The sequence below is a fragment of the Paramisgurnus dabryanus genome, chromosome 8, assembly GCF_030506205.2.
Source record: "Paramisgurnus dabryanus chromosome 8, PD_genome_1.1, whole genome shotgun sequence".
NCBI lineage: Eukaryota > Metazoa > Chordata > Actinopteri > Cypriniformes > Cobitidae > Paramisgurnus > Paramisgurnus dabryanus.
Genome location: NC_133344.1, coordinates 4,848,714 through 4,869,139, shown reverse-complemented (window position 1 = coordinate 4,869,139; position 20,426 = coordinate 4,848,714). Strand labels below are relative to the sequence as shown.

General features: G+C 40.7%; 1 protein-coding gene across 1 annotated transcript in view; it reads right to left on the bottom strand.

The window, feature by feature from the left end:
• The window catches only part of LOC141279842 (uncharacterized), a 190,864-nt gene that overhangs the window by 118,858 nt on the left and 51,580 nt on the right, over positions 1–20,426 (bottom strand). The gene's annotated exons all lie outside the window — the stretch shown is intronic.

The window sequence follows — 20,426 nt, the reverse complement described above, 5'->3', positions numbered from 1 at the left end:
ATTTAAAATCCTAAATATCAAACATGTTTGATAAGATCGGGGCGGCCCCGATTTGCTTGAGAGCATATCGCAAGGTGTAAGTTTAGACTTTTAAACGTCTCACATTACAGGATAATCTGGGCCGAACTTCGGAGCCGATCAAGGTCCATTGCCCGATTTTCCCTCGGATTCTCGGGAGGGGAAAATCGGGGTAAATTCGGCCCGATTATCTTGTGGTGTGAGCCAGGCATAAAGCAAAAATAACGAAAGATCATGGAAACAGTGAACTTGAGAAAACAGCTAAACTCTTAAATGATTCTTTAAACTGTTTTTATCAACGGGATTCTAAAATGAAGAGGAAAACTATAGCAGATTACAGCATACATTTCCATTGATTTCTAAGCTGTTGCAAGGTGAGAAGCTTTAGTTTAACCTTCATTGCTTTTCTGTCTTATCACAATCAACTCAACTCTCGGATGCATAAAGATACTTCCTTGCATGGCCGGACTTATCATTGGGTTTGAGCTCAGGGGCCCCGGCCAGTAGGGCCCCCCCCCCCGTGCTTGCTTGCGTTCATTTGATTTGTTCAGTCGTTTTAATTTGAATTGTTTGGTGCTGCATTTAATTCGTTTATATATGTCAGTCATCTTGGTGCTGAATATGACGCGCTGCATTTAGTGCTTTTGAAACCAATAGATGCTAGTTTAATAGCGAATACGTGAAATGAAAGTCATGGATGAGCTTTACAGATAATGAGAAAGGACAACGCGAAACAGAAGCGCTCAGTGAAATGAAAAAGATTACTAGAGTAAGTATGGTCTTGTAACTCTGTTTTTCTTGTTTGTTTGTTTGTTTCTTCAGTTGTGTAGTGTTACGTGATACGCAGGTATACGCAGTATAGCCTACCCACTAGGAAAGGTCAAGGATTTCCATATACCTACTTAAAAAGTGTTAGGATACATAACAGCGCGTGACAACCTTTTAACACTTTCATTCAGAAATTGACATCTGAATCACTCGCCATTCGCATGCTCCACTTGCAACTTTGGCGGGTTGAACCTCATATACAGTCGGCTATTTGGAATTTGGCTTCATGCGGCACTGCGTGATCCGATCATCATTTTAAAATCAAATTATCGCGGATTCGCGGCGCAAAAGTGACTGGAAAGCAGCTTGTTTACTGTATGTGCACAATTTACACAAGCTGTCACTGGGGTTGTACCCAGGGTCCGAAATTAACTTTTTGGCTCACCTGCCACGGGGACTGGTAGATGAAAGAAATCCATCAGCCAAGCATATTTTTTACCGGCCAGAATAATAAACAGCCTTTTTTGTCACATGTACATTAAATTTCATTTGCTGTATTCATGGCAGGGCTAGCAAAATTTCAAAATCCCTGGTAGCCCTTCGGGCAGGCATTCTTACGTTTTTTGGTAGCCCGAAATGAATGCAAGTAGCCCGAATAAAAAATACATTACTTTTAATGTAGAATATTAAGTTAAAACATCTATCAAAACACAAATAATAAAATATCAATTTTCAGTACATATCAATCATCAGTACAAATTTTTCTTCAAAACCGAAGTGAAATATTTCTACATCAGATTCTGAATCTGAAATATTAAATGAAGTCACAGATAAGAAAATGCCACTTGACTTTGTGGGCATAGCACAGGCTTATTCAATTAGTTTTACCACAGGCCAAATTTTGCCAATACAAAGCCAATAGGGCCTCTAACCACAATGTTTAATCTGCTATTCTTGTTGTTGTTTTGATGCTGTTGTTTTTTTAACAAACAAATTTTTTTCCATGTAAACCAACTTTTCCTGCTCATCCCCACACTAGATATACTCACCATTTAAAAGTGGTCTAGTGGGTCACAAAACTCACAGTTTGGATCATCCAGTTAGAGATTGGATAATTTTTTCGATCAGAAAAACAGGGGCTACTGTCGCTTTAAGAGCGATTCTGCACAGAGTCACTCTATTCACTGCCCGTACAATCTATACTTTAAAGCTTGCTGCGAGAGATTTAATTTTCTTTCGTAAGGATAGTAATGACTGATAGGACGAAGTTGGAAAATTTGCCCAACAAATCCATGACAAATCATGACGGATTGCTTCCTGTACTGCGTCTTTTCGCGCGAAAGTGAAAGTAAAACTCGAGCACCCGCTCAAACGTTATTAAAATACCCAATGCCTGAATTTCATACACCATTATTACCCATCCAAATCTGTGAAAGAATGCATAAGCATTTAAATATATTTTTCCTCCCTATAAGTCAAGATAGCCCGACGGGCAGGGCGGGGATGCATTTTGATAGCTAATATGCAGCAGATATCTGCAGACCGCAAGTTACCTGCAGTACTAGCTAGCAACAGACCGTCTCTAGTGCGAGACTTGGAGCGTAGAGACGTTCTGTGGCTAGCTCACCTCGTTCCCAGATTAGTTACTGGCAAACACATTATATTGCATTAATATTTTGGTACGAAAATCACCAGCCAGTGTGGCGGGTAGCCTTTGAATTTAGTCCCCAAACGGAAAATCTACCCGCATTTGGCGCTTGGCAGGTGTTAATTTTGGACCCTGGATGTACCCTTTCAAATAGTACACCTTTGTACCTAAAGAGTGCATATATGGGTACAAATGTACCCATATCTGTACCTAATGGTAAATATTAGGACCCATTTAAAGGGTACCGTCACAGTGACAGCTTTTGTACCTTTTATTCTAAGAGTGTAGGGCCCAAAACTTATTTAAGCCCAGGGGCCCCCATCCCGGTAAGTCCTGACCTGCATCCTTGGCATATTGTTTTACAAAACGTTGGTGTGTGTAACTGATAGAATTTTTTTGTTTATGTTAATTCACTCATAAGGGCTATGTTAATTAAAACAGCATAATGCTGAGTTTACACCAAACGCGGTTTGGGCGTCAAAATCGCGTCTACCGCGCGTGGTTTGCCGCTTGAACAATTTGGATGCATTCGCGCGTGTAGAGCGGAGTAGATGCGTGGAAAAAGCAAGCATTTGACGCACGTCCGAAGCAAAATCCGCTTCTTGTGGGAGGGGCAACTGCTGTGCGAGTGTCTGTTTGCAAGATGACTGATGTTACTTGTGCATTTATCAAGAGAGTTACCAGTTTTGTATTGGGTAACCTTACTATGGGGAAAAATAAACGGCGCGGGTAGATAAACGTCACGTGACTCAAAAGTGAAGCGTGTATTACAACTTACCAAGTTGCCCAAAGTCCTTACTGACACTCTTCCAAGCGAGGTCCTTTTTATTCCTGTCTCCACTATAGAAATAACAACTTGTGTCATATAGCTTCGAGTGACTGCTTGAGTGAGTGACTCCGGGCGGGGCTGCCACCACAGCAGCAAGCAGGCTCCTGATTGGTTAACGCGCCGCGAAATTCCGCCAAAGTTCAAATTTTTCTACTTGGGCGTCAGCCGCAAATTCGCGTGAACCGCAAGATGCACAAAAAGCACAATTCGCGCTTACCACGCACAACGCTAAATTCGCGCCTTTCGCCCGAGCTTCACGCGCGAAAGAGGCGGAAACGCGTCTTCCGCGCCGCACGCCTCTTCCGCGCCGCGGGACCTCCTGACGCGCGCAGGCATGTGATTGGCTAAGGACAAAAAAGCAGGAAAATATATTGAGACCCCCCCACACACACACACGCCAATCAAACTGGTGGCGGATCTACACGGATAGTAAAGTAGGACCCATAACAACTTATTTGAACAAAAAAACACATTTTAATATATTTTACAGCTAGATGTGCAACATGCAACTTTTTTGTACAGTATGACACATAACAACTTATTTGGTGGATGTGTAGCAGTGGGAATCAAAAGCAAGTGTCTTGTCCACTGCTCCATCACCACCTCTCTCTATATCAACAACCATGATAAAAAAATATGTTTTAACTTATTTTTGTTTTGCATTTTTACACAACTTTAACAGCTAAATGTGCAACATGCAAATGTTCATGTCAAAAGAAGGGCTATTTTGCCGACATCCAAATAAAATGTAGGCAATGGCTTATAAAGAACTAAAGGCATGGCTACTTTTAATTTGATACTTTAAGTAAATTTCCAAGCCTGTACTTTGATACTTTTACTTGAGTAAAGAAGTTAAATCAGTACTTCTATTTTTACCAGAGTATTTTTTTAATACAAATATCTGTAAAATGTGCTACACAGGACCATTAGTTATAATGTGTCTTAAAGGTCTCTTTTTCTAATTTTAGACCCCTGTAGATGAGTAACTTTGTTAGCGGTTAAACATGAACAATAGAAGGTTGACACTAATAAATAGAAGTAATTGTACAAAAAAGTGCAGGTGCTATTTATTTTAATCAAACTGGTCAACCTTAAAACTTTAAACACACAAAACCTTTGAAACAAACGATGATACAGAGGCCGTTTCTCAATCCTAAGTCTGCAGCCTTCCGGAGGTCGCATTTCTAAGCTGCATACGTCATCAAGACTCATCAAGAGTCACAATATTAACAATAATGAAGTTTACTATTATTCTTAGTTAATCGTAAATTGTTGTTATATGTTTATCAGGGCTTGACATTAACTTTTTGAGGAACTTGTCCTTCGGACAAGTAAATTTGTGTTTCACTTGTCCATGCACAAAAGTCACTTGTCCGGGTAAAGATTTATAATATAATGTATTTTTTGAGTTTTGCTAATCAGTGGCAGACCAAGGGATTTTTTCATAGGGGTGGCCAGGCAGGGGCCAGCAGTTACTCTGGGGTGGCATATAAAATCTCTATCATCCAACCTTAAAATACTTTTAAGTATTATAGTGTGCTAATCAGAATAATGTATAACATACAATTGCTACAATAATTTAATTTTTATTAAAATGAATTGAGATTAACATACAATTTATAGTCATAATTCAACCTCCATGTTTTTTTAACTATTTAATCAAATAAAACTTTTGAAATTTACTTTGAAACCAGAATTTATCTCTCCCATTGCTGAAAAAAGTAGAGACTAGAAAATCATGTGAATTTTGAAGGCTACTTTAATGAATTTTACTAAGATTTGTTTGGCTGCTTCTTGCTACTCTTTCTGAAGAAGGATGCTATATCTGCTGCCTTTCTCTTCATTTTTCCCTCATTTCAATGATTGTCTGACATTAAAACACTAAAGCAAAACATTAAAACATTAACTTACCATGTTTTTAAAAACTTATTAGGGTAAATGTATCTAGATTATCTGTTATATATAAAATCAATCTTAATCCTTGCATTTACGCTGTAATGTTTGTGTGGGATTTTTTAATGTACAGTGACGAACTCTGTCAGATTCAAATCGGCTGTCACGCGGCGCAAACACACACAGAGGCGCGCTGAAAGAGAGATTCTCATTATAAAACAGATTCTTAAACAAGATTTTAAGCCATTTATGTGTTTTTACCGAACTTTAGAAGAGAAATTTATATTCACGCCGGAGCCTGAAGAAACACTCCGTCCCGCGATTCCCGCCCCACCGTGTTCGTCGATCAGGTTTCATGCACGAACGTAATGCTCAGTTAGGTTAAACCAGGCTCGATGAGGTAATTTATTTCCTTGCCTTTTTTCGGAACCAATATTGTTGCATCGTCCCTCTCAGTCGCCACCAGGATTTTCTGCAATGGTGCTCGTTTTTCCTCTCATTTCTGTGAAAATTGCTGCTCCAAATCCACCAAGTAAACCGACGTGTATATGTTTGCTGCTTTGTTTCGCGTCACGCAAGTGACAGCCAAACGTCGCAAATGAGGAGAAGAGAGGAGAGAAACGATCGGGTCTGATTGATGAATCCGCCATTTGCGAACGGTCAGAAACACGTCCTTGTTGATACTTGGAAAGGAAGGAAAATGCATTTCTTTGTCATCTGCCACCGGTGTGGCCCTGTTGCGCGGGGACGGCGATTGTGGTTCCGTCCCGGGTTACCATGGCGACGGCTGTGAGATACCCCCTCCCCCCTTATTTATTTTTTTTTTACATATCTGCATGATTCACGTAGGTCACATTTTCAGGTCGGAAAATCCGGAATTCCGGATTAATCAGGAAAAATCACATCCCTGGCGCGTCAACGCGTCTTCACATTGACTTAACATTGAAATCACTCGCGCTTCACGCCCTTACCACGGTTGGTGTAAATGCAGCATAAGAGCTGACTTCAGAATCATAACACAAAACGGGGAACGTATATCTGTATTATACTGCTCCAGCGTTACATTATGTAAACTGCATTTAAAAAGCTGCACATATGCAGATGTCATATCTCTTCTGAAGTTCACTCCTCACGCTGCGACCGAGCTAAAAATTCAGAGTAAAGACTGGGCGAAGCGAGGGAGACAGGGCCCAGCTGAGGGAGTTGTGCATGCGGCACAGTCAATGGCTAGGGACTTAAAAAGTTTATGGGCCTTTAGAATCGTCCTTAGCATACCCCCCTTACGGCATCCCATTAAACACAGGCAGACTCTCCATGTTCTGCTCGGTCCTGTTCTTCCGTGGTGAAGACAAGGTGCGGTTAAAAAAAAATACCTTTTTGGAGATGTCTTTCATTTTTTTGGGGGGAAAAGAATTGTGAAACTAACTAAACTCAATGGGAGAAACAGAAGCCTCTGTCACACACACACACACAACACAACAATGAGCGTGGCGCACGTACACGCATAACAGCACGAAAACTCCCGCTTAATACAAAGAGTGACAATGGCGGATAGAGCAAAAAGTGTACTTATACTTCCCTAGAGTTGTTGCAGACAACGCTCGTTGTCATACAGGTAAGTGCAACAAGATGTTTGCATGTAAGGGCAAAAACACAAGCAATCTGTCAAAGCATCTTTCAAAAAAGCATTACGTTCAGACAGAAACTGTCGCAATTTAAGGGCTGCGACCTTCTAAGCATGCGACCTTAAAAGGCGAGCACTCTGTCTTTCAAGGTGGCAGCCTCAGAAGTCCGCGAAGAGAACTGGAATGAGACGGTCTAACCCTCGGAGGACCCATAATTTGCGTCACCTGCTGCACGCGCCCACCGTGCCTGTCAGGCATGTATGCTAAAATCATGTTGAATCAACGTTGTTCAACTTCACGTCATTTAAAATAAATGTACAATCTCCCTAATTGGTTTGCTTACCTTACGTTAAAATTCTGTTGATTTCTTTTGGGAGAAATGAAGTTAGGCATTCAACATATTTTCTACTTTTTTTTAATCCCAAATAAAGAAAAAACAGTATTTAAACATTTATTTGGCTAAAAGCACAGCACTTTAAGTTAGTTTACAAAATAGCCTACATATAAATATCCTATTTAGAGTATTTTTTCTGCAGCTCTCACGCTGGTGCATTAACAAATATATGTATATTATTTAGAAATGATATCCAGAAATTAATCTGTAATAATGAAATGCAGACACATATAATTAACTTAATCATGTGAACATAGGTTCATGATGAAATGTTAACATTGGCCAAAGTACCGATAAGAATACGGTTAAAGTACCGGACTGTTAAGCAGTATCAGTAAGAGTAGTAATACCGTTAAAACCTTAACGATACCCATCCCTAAACGTTAGAGGAACGTTGCACTAACGATCTGCTAACATGTTGCGTCAACATTCTGCTGACATTCCCCTTACCTCTATATCGTGAAAGCCTGAATGCAATGCAAATAATCAGACTAAAAATCACGTGTCGACGAGATGAACTGGAGATTAAAAATACCTCAGAATCACATACTGTATTTAGATAATTTATATATTTTATAAAATACAATGTTATGACTTCATTAACAACATTCCCTGCTGAAAATAACAGCATCAAACCAGCATTGGTATTATGTTGGTCTATGCTGGTTAAGCTGGTAGTCACCAGCATACCAGCAGCTAAACACAACATATGCTGATCTTTCTGGTTTGACTGGTCTTTCAGCATGGGATGCTGGTGCGAATGCTGGTTTGTTGCTGGTGCTAATGCTGGTTTTGCTGTTTTTTTCATCAAGGTTAACAAAGATGAATAAATACTGTAACAAATGTATTACTCATGGTTTGTTCATGTTAGTTAAAACATTAACAAATGTTAACTAATGAACCTTATTGTAAAGTGTTACCACAATATCAAAAGCTTCTCCCTTCCCCGCTGAAAAAAACAGCATACCAGCAAGACCAGCATATGTTGTGTTTTGGTGCTGGTTTGCTAGTGAACACCAGCTAAACCAGCATCAAACCAGCATCAGCACCAGCATTAGCACCAGCTAAACCAGCACCAAACCAGCATTAGCACCAGCATCCCATGCTGGTCATACCAGCATATGTTGTGTTTTGGTGCTGGTATGCTGGTGACCACCAGCTAAACCAGCATAATTCCCATGCTGGTCCATGCTGGTTTGATGCTGTTTTTTTCAGCAGGGTTAGGCTGCATAATATTCTCTTCATACATGTCAAATTGATCAGAAATCATTAAAATATATTTTTGTCCACACATATTTAAGTGAACGTTACTACAGCAAGAAAGAGATAAAAGAATTTGGCTACAATAATGTAGTCTCGGAGGTAAAGAGAGACAAATAAAACACTTCATTCACTTTAACAAATCTTACCACAGCAGTTATCCCCCTAACATTAGCTATCTCTGTTTTTACATCAATCACAAGCTTCTTTTAACATCATATTCTCTTTATATAGACGTTAAAATCGATCGAAAACCACTAAAATGTAAAATGTTAAGTTACTAAGAAATCGGTAAAATATTTTATCTGAGAGTCTGCGAGTTCGCAAGCACGTACTGCAGCAGTGGAGCACGCACAACTTCCGCGCTAATAAAGAATACAATAGATTTATTGATGTTTTCATTTAATTTCCTTAACAATTCAGCAGTAGTGAACACACACAGAGCAGTGGGCATTTACTTCGCTGCTCTGTGAGCTTTACCAAGTTGCCTTAATAAAGGCCATCGATTAGGCTAAGTTAAGTTTTTTGTATTAACAACCTACAGGGAACGTTCCGTGTTTGCTGAGCTTAGTTTTCATCAAAAATATCCAAAAATGTGTTCTGAAGACAATCGGACCACTTGGGGTTTACTACGACACAGGGGTAATTGATTTATGATAAAATTATGATTTTGGGGTGAACTAACCCTTTAAGCCTGCCTGTTGCATAATAAATATTAAAGATAATATAAACTCCTTTAAAAAACAGATAGGCTACTCACATGACAGTTAAAAATGTAAAAAAAAAGGAGACATACCTGTAATAAAATCATCATCTTCCTCGGTGCGATCTTCCTCTTCTGTGGGTTCAGTTTTGATTTCTGTGGGTTCAGTTTTGACTTCTGTGGGTTCAGTTTTGATTTCTGTGGGTTCAGTTTTCATTTCTGTGGGTTCAGTTTTGATTTCTGTGGGTTCAGTTTTAATCTTCATCATGAGGTTCGTGCAGTCGATGAGTTTAACTGAACACATCTTCAGTTTGGTCTGCAGGATCTGCTGCTGTTCTCCAGCGTTACAGACAGAATCCAGAGACTCTGCGGAGGTTTGATCCTCCTGTAAGCTCTGTTTACTGTCACACACTGTAGTGTCCTGTATCGTCTCAACACTAAAATACACAGAAACAAGACTCTGTTTACACTCAATGAAACACGCAAGAGAGAAAAACACTGAGGATACACAAACACATCACACGCGCTCTCTTTCTTTCTTTCTTTCTTTCTTTCTTTCTTTAGTGAGTTTATCTGCGGTCTAAAGAGCTGCAGCGCCTCCTGCTGTACTGGAGACAGAAGACGCTCACTGCTTTACAATGGATTTAGCAAAATTACTAAATGAAAAGAAGGGGTGGGAAAATAATGGCTGAAGAATAAAGACAAAACATCAAGCTTTTAAAGTCAAAAAGATAGGACATTGTAGGACAAAGAGATTATGATCAGATACAAAATACAAACACAAAAGTTTTTACAACATTGTATTTCATTGTAATTAGGTAATGTTGCAGCATAACATTTTAAAAACCACACCCTACATAAAAACAAAAAGGACGTTTTAAAAACATTGTTAAGTACCTAATTGATTTTCCTTAGGTAGTAAAAAACGTAAATCACATCTGTTCACTACGAAAACCAAACCAGACCAAAATGAAACATTTCTGAGACATTTTGTTTAGCTGTTAAACCTTGAAATAAGACTTTTAAAGATCGTCATGACCAAAATACAGCCAGGTGTTTATGTTACTTTGGTAAAAATGTATGTCAGCCCACCAAGAAAATGCCCGGTAGCCCAATTACCAATCCAGCCCTGCCTACCATTATAAAACAAAAAAACTATTCATAAAGCTGAGATACATTTAAACCAATCTATACACTGGTTGTATTTTGGTATGTTCATGATGTTCTTTAAACGTCTTATTACAACATTATGATTACGTTATTTTAACACCTAAACAAAAGGGCTCACAAATGTTACATTTAAGTGTGTTTTTGTTTTCATAGTTAACAGATGTGATATTTAAGTTTTTTGACTGCGTAAACAAAATGAACCAATTAGGTATTTTTACAAATGTTGTAAATTTAGGGTGTGGTTTTTATTTTGTGCTGCAACATTACCTAATTAAAACCAAAATACAACATTGTGTAAAGTTGTAAAAAAAAAATGCTGGTATTCTTAATCTGATCATAATTGCATATTTTATGTTCCTTTCTTTATGACTTTAAAAGTCTGATGTTTTCTCTATTTTCTTTCTTCAGCACATTTTTCCACCACTTTTTTATTTAGTCTTTACTTTATACAATAGCTTGTGATGATTTCTGGCCATACTTGTACGAAGCCCCTAGAGGACATGGTAGTGGACAATATTTGGGAGGAGAGGACATTTTATTGTAACATGTTTGCATTCTCTAGCAAAACTTTGCATTCGCTTGTGTTGGAAACCTTTTTAGTGAAGTCCTGGAGACTTGAATTTCCTCGAGCTGTAGTCTTTATTGCAGAAAGCGATCTTTAAATCAGAGCATAGAGCCGGGCCACTGCAGTCACCAAGTCTGACTTACAGCCCATTGCATTCATACACATTTTAGCGGTCAGACAGCCCCCTAAATGGAAAACAAAGCACTCAACTTTGTAAGCATTGAACATAAAAACATTGAAAGGAAATAACCCTGCCACTCCCAATCCTTCAGTTTCACCAACTCTTAATCCCATCAACTTTATCATCTCACCCACTGTCTCACTCGGACCATTTCATTATCATAGAAATGGGTTCACACTTTAGGTTTACCATTCACCTTTGACTCAGACCCTTGGCTCAAGCATAAACAATATGGCATCAACTCAAACAATGAAACAAAAGGTACCAGGGCCACAGTTACCTGGGTAATTTCTTTCATATTAAGATGAGACAGGAACTTGTAGAAACCCACTTACATTATCATTTACAGGACAAAGTTACTTGGTTTTGCTCTCAAACAGGATGAATATATATATACACAATAAGATAAAGACAATGACTTAAAGTTATTTTTTAATAATTGCAAAGATATTGCGTTCCCTCATAAAAAGAGCCTGCTCTATTTTTTCCAAACCGTTTGTTCTTGTGAGTAACCACAGCGCTCAGTATCACCTGTGGCAGTTCATTAGGCAATGGCATCATGGATGTCCGCTGTTTGTAGATATATAACTAATATAATTAAAGAATTATAAAACAAACTTCAATTTGATTAAACGCCACATAAAGCTCTGCGATAGAGGACGATCTTTTGGAGTGAAACGGGACAGGGTGGGTAATGTTTCATTAAGATTTAGTGGCCTTTACTTAGCTGATATATAAAATGATAGCCCGATGTGTTGACATGTAAACATTTAATGTTATTCTTAAAAACAGTGGCCACATAGTCATGTTTGAACTCTTTACCCACCGTTGACCCAGAAATGAAGTCAATTAAGAGAAAACACTTCCCTTCCGAGTTTAAAGTTAATCTATATTTCCACTATTATCCACTAGGTGGTGTTCTTACCTAATTTATACAAACTGAAGCATCAATTAATTGACCCTTCGTTAAGCCCTGCCCTGCTTAGTTACTGTTGCTACGCCTGTAAAGCTTTCGTGCCTGGCAAGTCTATGACGAGCTCTGATTTGAAAAGCTTCGAGTAATGAACCTTTTTCCGACACAATTGGGTTGAAAGCTTCATTGCTTCAAGAAAGCTTCACTTTGTCATCACTATATATATCCATGACATAATATGCAGCCCATTAGAAAATTATTTAAAATGTAGGATAAAGTCTATGTCCCATGTGCAAGCAGCAGCTGCCTCATAGGCTGACCATTAAAATGGAAAACATACAAATTGAGGAACAGCTTTGTTCATGCAAATGAAATTTGTGAAACAAACAGCTTATCCATAAATCTTGTGCATAAATACAATCGTCTCTTTTAATAGATTGGTAGGATTAGGATTGAACATCATGTTGTTTTAGACGATTTGATGATTTTTGAGCAATCTTGTTTAGTTTTGTAATAAATAGGAGATGATCGGGTTAGTTATGTGCTCTCTAATGTGATATCGTAGCAGGCGGTTGCATGATTTTATTTTTTCTCTAACAGTATCAATTTTGTTGTTAGAGAAATTCATAAATTTAATCTGGAAAGGCAAGTTATTCAACTAAACAATAGCAGACAGAACAGCAGGCTGAATAGATGTCTGTACATTAAAGTAATATTATCAGTTATTTTAATGATAAACAATAGCATAAAAAACACCCCTGGAAGGTTGAATAGGCTAAATGAACTGAACAAGCCAACTAGCGTGAAGTTCGCATACTCGTCATTCCACATCACTGAATCAATTGAATTACATAAATACAGAAGCCGCATTTGGCGGACTCTCGCGCTGTAGACGATAATGTTGTCTCTTGCCTTATAAATGTCAAAATTAATTCATACTGACTTAAAAGGCGCACCTGACTGTAAGACATAGCACCAGCCAAGTTTTCCTCGGTGGAAATCCTCTGCACGGAGATGAGAGAAAGGCAGTCTTTAGTGCGGTGGTAAATGCGGAAGACAGCAGATGAAAATCAGAGGCGGTAATCCAAAGCTTCACGATCAGCAGAGAGCACAGAATAAACTGGGAAAAGCAATAAACAGACTAGATAAACACACGACAGGACTGGACTGGAATCTACACGGGGCTATAAACTGACGAGCACATACAAAGACGAGATTGCAACGAAGCACTAAACACACAGGGATTAAATACTGAACCGATGGCCATCAAAATGAGCTGCAGCTGTGAAGTGACGCACGTGAAGAAGATCACAATTAATTACACCCATGTGAGAGACGCGCACTTATGAAGCTGTCAAAACAAAACACAAACACAGAGAAACCAAAACACAGCAGTCAATAAAACCGAAGTCATGACAGCGGTTTCCTAAATAGGCAGTGTATCATGAGGAGTTTTTTCTCTCTGTGTTGATTGGCTTTTGCACAAGTTAAACATAAATCTAAATTAACTTAGGAGTTGAGGTCGATTAGATGGTTTAATTTCAGTCGCCAGCCATAACATTTCATAACCTCAACTCCTCTGTGCTGTCATACGTAGTGTCGTGAGGTTGTGCAAAATCGCCCCCACCTGATGTGTTGCGCCAGTGTAAAGATGCAATGCAATGAATCGTTGAGGCGAGAGAACTGTTTAGTAAAGACTTTAATGGCGGCGGCATACACAACAACAACCACACGTAGAGTGCAATCAAAGCACCGCCCTGATTGGCGTGCTTGTGAACAACGTCAGGAACCACGTCACACACCACATACTGGCAATGCCCATTTTTCCTCCTGAACACAAACTCCAGCACATTTGCCTGCGGGAATGAGGAAAACAAAAGGAAAGCACAAAACAATACAGGATACACCGGGAGGATCCGCAGTACACAAAAAGACCCGCAGTGCACAAAAGACACTCATGGACACACGCAGAACACCAAGACAACACAATAACACAACTTAGTAAAGCAAACCAAGGATACAGGCGAAGATAGCCTTGACGACTCCAACTCAAAATCCTGAAACTTGACGGGGAGCCAACGAAGACGGCCAGACCGCCAGGGAGCCTGCACTGGGATGAAGAGAAGGGGCCCATCTTACGACACGGGACTTCCACCGAACAGGGTAGCCTCCTGGTGCCCGCAGTCGTCAGACCTGGGAAGGAAAGCAGGCTCAGCAATCGCCAAGGGGATATCGGGACTGCATAAGGGAGGACAACAATCTGCACACCGCACTCCCCATCTCTATCCGACACAGCAGCATCGTCACAATGACCCGTGGCACCTGAAAAAGAGTAAACTTTATAGCAGTCAGACAAGCGAACCCTATATGACGCAGGCCGCAGCTGGGAGCTTGTAAACTTGTGGACATTGCACCACGCACTGTCGGAACTAAGCACAAGATATCGGCTGTGAGCCCGAGACTTATTGCGGTCACTGTATAAATACACAAGGTCGCCTGGGCTATTGTCTAGGCTAGGTGCACCCCGACTCCGAGGTGCCTTCAACTTCACACTGTAAGGGTGGTTAGACAGACGCTGCTCATACTGCAAGGTAATCAGGTCCCGGTCACACACTGGTAACTGGTCATGCGAGAACTGATCACTCTGCAACAGCATCTCATGGGCTGACATGCCACGTGAACGAATACGACTATTCAACCAAGCGACAGCCACAGACAGTAACCCATGGGTAACGGCCAGCAGTGCAGTTCCAGACACAAATTCTCACCTTGTAGCTCCTGGATGGCCTTTTCTAGATATATAGGCTTTTTTATATACATTTTTAGTATTGCCCACTTCAATGGCCAACCTGTATTGAGCAAGCACGGCATCCTTGGCTAGTGCAGAAAAACCAGGAGCTGGGTCGGTTCTAACTACAGCAAAAGGGCCATCGACTGGACGTAGGTCGACACAGAGGCGTATAAGACCATCCCGCAAAGTATCCCTCCGCTTATCATCAATCAACAATGCAGCTGTGTATGATGTCACACACTCCTGACCAACCAGAATGAATTTATGTTCACGCCTTAGAACATCAGCAGCAAAGGTAGACCCAACTGTCTCTGACGGGTCACCGCTGGACTGTTCAACAGCGAATACCGGGGTCTTCACCAGTGCAGCAAATTGATGAAATCCTTTAATAGTGAGTTGGATGGCAAAGTCAATGTCCCACGCATAGAAGTCCTGGCAGACAACAAGTCTCAACTGATGCGCAGAGGGGTGATCTAGGCTAATGTGCAGTGACATAAGCAAACCATGCAACACAGACTGTGGGACAACAATGCATGCCGTACGACTAACAGGCCATCATTTGCCATGGTGACAGTGTTCAAATCTCTTTACATCTCTCACATTGGTGACTCTCTTTGAAGGACGTTTACCCTGCCAAAGATGAGCATGCACCCTGCGGAGATCAGAACACTCCGCCTGAATAGACAGCTGTGTGGCTCTATTGGCAAAGGGTACTTTTGCAGCTTCCCACAAGATGTCGGCACACGACAGCGACCATAGACTTACAGACAAAGTTACACACCTGACATGTGGGATTGTTGCACTGCACAGCATTACAACTAGCATAATCTGACGGAAGAATAGCGGCCCCGGCAACATGACGAACAGATGCTTGGAAACGGCTAGCAGTAGACAAGAAAGTAGTAACATGTGGGCTTGCAGAGAATTGCATGAGGCCAAAGTTGTAATGCGGTGAGAACTAGCCCGAATAGTACCTTGACATCAGACCCACCCCAATATAGTGGTCTATACTGAAGCAACGACAGTCTTACTGGGAGATAAGCATAAATTGCATGCCCAGAGGGCTGCCAGGACCTTTTTCAACACCACAAGAAGATCTTCAAGGGTGTTGGTGCAGCAATACAGATCATCCGCAACCCTGGGCACCTGTCCCTGTTGAAGGAAGTCGCAGAGCACCACACAGGCCAATTCTACAAACGCGGTTTTTGAGCCAGGCACATCTGGCATAAACACAGACACCTTTAAATGTGTGACCACCCTGCAGATGGCCTGGTAAGTGGGATTTGGTAGAAAGCTTTAGTGAGTTGCGACAATATACCTCCATTGAGCTATCTGACGCAATGTGGCATCAACGTTTGGCATAAGCGAGGGCTGGGGTTTGCTATAAGACCGACATCAGCAAATACCGTGACAAGACGGAAACCCCCTATTAGGCTTTTTGATGAGGAATTATGCATTAACATATTCAACATCGCCGTCAATGTCTTCTGGCTTTTGGAAAATGCCTAGTGATTCCAATGCATCAAACTGAGCTTGCAGATCTTGTAATTGGCCCCTGGAGTACTGTGGGACACCTCCCTTCCGTTGGGGCGGTTGGACAGGCCCCATGCTCACCCTAGCCTGAAAGGGGCCAGCAGAGCCATTTTAGCCTTTAAAGCAACACCATAGAGTTTTGGCTCTTTGCTCCCCCTACAGGTTAGAAGCGTAAATGTCCATTAACCACTGTCATAAATACTGAGGCATAGCTGGCTCTGATTGGATTGTAGGTCTGCCGTAAAGCAAGTTTTTATAGTATTCACTCGGACTACAGGACCACTACCCGACGTTTGGAAACTTCTTTAGTGCGGTTTTGGCCGATAGAGGGCTGCAAAGCGAATGTGAAAGTGCTGTTAACCCTGTTTAGAGTGGATGAACGACTGAAACTGTTTTGGAAGCGTTATTTTAAGGTAAAAAAACCTCTTTGGTGTTGCTTTAAACTGTGATGTAAAGACCTCGTCGAATTCCCTATGGACCTTTTGAAACTTCTCTCTAATGTCTGCTGTCATGATGCCGTTAGGGTCTAATGAGATCAGGTAAGACAACGTTGTAGGGTTGGGCGGACCAGACTTAACAATGGAAGCCTGAAAAGCTTCTGCTATGGTCTGCATGGGTCGTGAGTCTGTAATGTAGATCATACGAATGCGGCATACGTGATCGTATTTCTTGATGCCCTCTGGAACATTGGTTAAGTTGGGAATTCTGATTTTACCCGAAATCCCCACAGACATCGACGGGGAAAGCCAGTGCTTACAGCCCTCATGTGGCTCGACAGCGAGCTGCTCCCTAACGTATGCTAGTTCTGCTGGAAGCTCCAGTTCAACAAAGTCCCCTGGCCACAAAGTGGCAAAAAGCACATGAGCACGCCGAATAGCATGTCCAACTGCGTACATCAGATTGTCGCCATACTCATAAGTGTTTGACCCCACACAGACGTGACGTTTAGCAGGGCGGACACAATGTCATTACATTCTATAAAGGGGATGCCGGCAAGAATGTCCGAATCCAGGTTTTCCACCTAAAGGTGGAGAGAGAGACCTCATATCCTGGCTTTACATAAAGCAATGTGAATGTGAGTAAAATAAGCCAAGTGAGTGAAACATTTTATCTTAACAATAGTCAGGTTGCCTACTCCCTTATGAAAAATAAACATGCAGTAAAGCTGATTGATTGCCTATTTGTTTACTACAAATACATGTTTAAACTGGTTCTTTTCTAGCATTCCTGGTGTGTTGTTAATTTAAAAATTTTATCATATTACTTACGTTTAAAGATGATGAATTCTACTATTTCCTTTTCTCCCCCAAGATAAAAGAATATTTTTTTAAAGGAACCAAAGAAACTATTTTAAATTATTCTCTCTTGAATATTTAGATGAAAAGTGCAGTTGAAGTTTAAAGCCTTTATTTTCATATGTATAAATGGATTTCTCTGTGACATCATCACTGCTTGCGCACGCAACCGAGAGGCAGAAAGACAGACGTGCCTTGTGTTGTAGGCTAGTAACGGTGTCTGTAAGTCAAAATGCCAAGGAGTTGTTGCGTGGAAAATAGTACCAACAGAGCCAGTGCTGGGTGCTGATGTTTAACATGCCAGTAGATGCAGCTATTACGTTACTATCCTAACATGATAATTCATACATGTATCACAGTAACACTGCAAAATTAAAGACAGAAAAACAGATCCAACAAAAATCACGTTTTATTTAGTCAGCAGTTATAAACAAACAATAAAGAAAGCTTCAGTGGTTAAGGTTGTTGCAGTAGCAGACCAGGGGCCGTATTCACAAAGAATTTTAAGGCTAAAAGTAGCTCCTAACTGGCAAATTTAGGAGCAACTCCTAAAAATAATGGGCTTGTCACTCCTAACTTAAGGACTCCTAATTTTTTTCACTAAAAGTAATTCACGAAGCATTTTAGCCCTAAAAGTAGCACCTAAGTCTGGGACAGCTTAAAAGAAGTCGAGAGGACTCCTAACTCACTAAGACCTATTCACAACAGATCGTAAAATGACTTAGAGGCTGTTTACACTTGGCATTAACATGTGTTTTCATCGATCGGATCACAAGTGGACGAGAGAGACACATTACGTTTACACCTGGTATTTAAATCCGTCTCTTTTGTCCACTTTCGAACGCTTCTGTCCTGAATACTGTGAGGGGGTGGTCTGTGAGACGGTGGGCGAGTGTCTCAGCTGTCATTCAAACGCGAGCGGGAGTAATTATGAGTTTATATGGACGCAAACTAATATTATGTCGGATTCCACTGCTTGTTTAGCAAGTATACATGCTGCACAGTGTTTTGTACATTTATATGTTGGAGCTTTCTCTGAATTTTCAGCGCAATTGATGAAATATGATCGCGCAACTTTCACGCTTTCAAAACGAAACTACGGAGAACCCCCGCAGTAGTTTTATCAATGAATGGCTAAAAATAGCGCTGTTCACCGTATTTTCACGCCAGAAGTCAAAAAAAGACGTAAAACTTGTGTTTAATACCTCAGATTAGATAAATGGGTGGAGAGAAGGCGGTCGCGTGTGGCTGTTCGGACACATTCAACCACATTGCGTTCCGCAACTCCAAAGCGATCCGATCGAAAGTGGTTTCGACTACCTCTGAATGTGGTTGAAAGTGGTCGAAAGTGGACGCGTTCAAACCGTTTTGAACACCGTTTACACCTGGCATTAACGTCGTCCACTTGTGATCCGATCGACGAAAACGCATGTTAATGCCAAGTGTAAACAGCCTCTTAGGTGCTGATTAACACATACATGGACAGTTTCACCAACTCAAAAGCATTGCCTTAAAAGCACACTTTAATGTAAGCATATTTTTATGACATTTGTTTCATAATTCATTACATTCATGACAAGCAGGAAGTTTTTAGAATTACATGAAACAATAATGATATATATTTAATATTGTACGCCAACCTGTTGCCATGCTTGCCCATTTAAAGGCTGCAATCTCAACCCTTGACTGCGATTGTAATGCATACAATCGCCTCTCGCAGTTGCCCGGGGTCCGCGACACAAGCGGGAATGCTGCATTGATCTGCAAACAAATCCTCTCCCATCAGTGATGCGCGGATCATTTCGGATCTGAAATGAGCGGGTGCCTGCGGTTACGAGTCATCCAAAAATGTTTTTTATGATATGCGGCAGCGGGTCGCGGTCGGTCGGGTCGTTTGAAATAAAAATGCCAGTTAACTATTTTAAACAATTACTACTTTAAATAAAATGTGGGCCAGGGAGCGGGTCGGGTATATTTGAAAACGTTGGTCGGGTGCCGGTTGTTTTGTTCATTGACCCGCGTATCACTGTCTCCCACGTCTCACGCTTAGTTTTGCTTGATATCTCAGTGCCGAATTTCCCTTTTATTATGTTTCTTTTTTCCAGCACCAACTGGGACAGCAGCAGTAGCTGATCCTGCATCCAGTTGGGCTTTCTTTTCCGTTTTGGCGAGTTCATAATGCAACGTCATTTATTTATTACATTAGGCTTCTTCAATATGGGCAACATTTCCTTGCTTTAGTCTATTTAGGCTAATATGGTGTAAATTAATCAAGCAAGTGTTAATGCAATGTCGTTTTTTTATTATTAGGCAATTGTCGGTTTTCATTTGGGTATTAGGCTACCTTGATATAATTTAATTTCATTCACAACTTTTCTTTTATATATGCATTTCGATGGCATTACTATTATTATTTTGTGTAGGACACAGACATATTTCGTTGTTGTAATTGATTTGGTGCGTCTTTGTTATGTTGCGCATGACAGCCCTGTCATCTAACAACCAATCACCGTAGTCATTGCGAGTCAGCTCGTGCATGAGAATTAACGTCATCCGTAGCAACGAAGACTCACTTTTAGTTTAGGAGTAATCATTTTTCCTTACTAAAAGTAGGTCTGAAAGGCGTTGTGAATAACTTTTAAGAGAAAACTCCTAGTTAAAATCTTTTAGTGCGATTTAGGAGTACTCTTAGTGGTAAGATAAAATTCTTTGTGAATACGGCCCCAGCTCACCAATCAGGCTTTCTGCCTTCAGGATGCGCATGACCCTGTAATGTTTGTAAACAGGAAACCAAGGTACTCTCGCTGTGTACCGGTACTTTCTGTATAACATTTCCGCAC